Source organism: Odontomachus brunneus, unplaced genomic scaffold (genome assembly GCF_010583005.1).
Source record: "Odontomachus brunneus isolate Ranch 3 - 2012 unplaced genomic scaffold, Obru_v1 Obru_scaffold_270, whole genome shotgun sequence".
Taxonomy (NCBI): Eukaryota; Metazoa; Arthropoda; class Insecta; order Hymenoptera; family Formicidae; genus Odontomachus; species Odontomachus brunneus.
In genome coordinates, this window is record NW_022639720.1 from 118,892 (window position 1) to 121,502 (window position 2,611).

The window sequence follows — 2,611 nt, forward strand, 5'->3', positions numbered from 1 at the left end:
TTATCCATTTTTTAAATAAATTTCGTAAAAACTTATTTTCCGACTACATTAACCAAAATCTCTGCGTAATCTTCGTATCATTAAGCGTCGTCTACAATGAGCATTTAAGCCATAACATTTAAACTTTAACCCTAAGTCGTAAGAAATTGGCCAATCACACTCGATTATTTTTCTTATAATTGAAATCGCGACATCTATAGGATATCCATGAGATGTATTTTGGATATTTATTCTATACGAGTATCCCATTTAATAGCGTATATTTGGCACTTCATAACATTAAATAGCCTACGAAACGACAGGATCTGCGCGCAATCTGCCGCCAATCTGCTGTCAGAGTCTGTCTGCAGACTCTGCGCGCAATCTGCCGCCAATCTGCTGTCAGAGTCTGTCTGCAGACTCTGCGCGCAATCTGCCGCCAATCTGCTGTCAGAGTCTGTCTGCAGACTCTGCGCGCAATCTGCCGCCAATCTGCCGTCAGAGTCTATCTGCAGGCTCTGCGCGCAATCTGCCGTCAGTCTGTCGTCAGAGTCTGTCGACAGACTCTGACGACAGACTGACGGCAGATTGCGCGCAGAGCCTGCAGATAGACTCTGACGGCAGATTGGCGGCAGATTGCGCGCAGATCCTGTCGTTTCGTAGGCTATTTAATGTTATGAAGTGCCAAATATTCGTTATTAAATGGGATACTCGTATAGAATAAATATCCAAAATACATCTCATGGATATCCATGAGATGTATTTTGGATATTTATTCTATACGAGTATCCCATTTAATAACGAATATTTGGCACTTCATAACATTAAATAGCCTACGAAACGACAGGATCTGCGCGCAATCTGCCGCCAATCTGCTGTCAGAGTCTGTCTGCAGACTCTGCGCGCAATCTGCCGCCAATCTGCCGTCAGAGTCTATCTGCAGGCTCTGCGCGCAATCTGCCGTCAGTCTGTCGTCAGAGTCTGTCGACAGGCTCTGCGCGCAGTCTGCCACCAATCTGCCGTTAGAGACTGATAAAACAGATTCTGTGTGCAGTCTGTAGTCATTCTGCCAACAGACACTGTTGACAGACTCTGCGCAAAATCTGCTCACGCAGGTTTGGCTATCTGGGGAGTAAATAGGAAGAGGATCGAAAAGATTTTCTTGAGCTATGATTGTCATTTTCTTATTACATTTTGATATTTCATATGCATAAAGATGAGAATTATATCCTATGGTTTCATATATATAACATAAAAAGAATGAATGATTTTTGTAAATAATTATTTGTACAATTTTTCCAAATAAAGGACCTGTAATATCATTGAAATCTATTATCAAAACAAACTTTATCTGGTAGTGTGTAGCTTTATATTTCACCCATTTACAGATAAAGCACATATTATCTTCCAATTCTGGTAATGTATTTTTCAATAATTCGTAATTATTATTAGAGGTAATATTGACAGTTTCTCCTGGACCGACTTTCATTTGAGGTAATATACTGTTACACGCTTTTAGTCTAAAACAATATCGTAATTGATGTTTTATAGCTACTGATTTGGTAATATTTCTCCGAGACATATTAGTATAACAAAATGTTTTTAGAGATCTATGTTTGGTTGAAAATCTCATGGATGAGTAATGAATACATGGTCCTGACATTTCATATTGACGCATAATGAAGTAAGTGATGAAATTTTGGTTTCAAGTTATCTCCTTTTAATTCTATGTATAATTTATTATGTTCGGATATCAAACAACTTATCAATAATAAATCATCTTTTGCTAAAGTTTTGGATGATGTCTAGAATTCTTCTCCACAAGATGTATAAATACCAAAGGTTATTATCTTCTGGAATCATATCTGCTATAAGAAGTCCAAGAAACTTGACGAAACACAACATTTCAGAAGCAGTCATGTTTAATTTATTTTTTTTTAATTATCCTTAGATATTTGTGGAGGTCTGTTTGATGAATCAATAGGTCCAAAATCAAACATGGCTAAGCGAAAATTCAATATATCCAGAGAAAAAGATAGTACGTTATTTTGAAAATGATTAAGAATGAACAGAATATCATAATGACACACTCCTTCTAATACATCGTACATCATATCTACAGCAAAATTAGATGTAATGTGAAACGAATTTATTTTGTTAAAAACACATGGTTCTTTTATCCCATAGATAGGAAAGTTATCCATCATTATATCTCTTTCATAATCATCTTTCGATCGCAAAAGTGCTATATTCTGTTCGCAACTAATTTCTGTTTCGCGTTTTGTACATTTGCAAAATCTACAGGGATAATTGCAATTAAAAGATTTTGAAAATCCAGAAATACCATGTAAACCGATATTATCACCTAAAAGGAGAGCCAGACTAAAAAATATTTTTTTACATCCTTGTGAAGTATTTATTATTATCCCCTCACTTTCTAAAAATTGTAATTCTTTTATCAAAGGCATAAATACGCGTTCATTGCCAAACCATTTTCTATCTTCGCTATGAAATAATAAAGTCAAGAAGAAATTGTTTAATATAGATTGACATTCGGGTGGGAGACAAGGAACCGCACAGTATACAGCACCTAATTTTTCACAATGAGGACCCAAAGGATTATTTGGTTCAA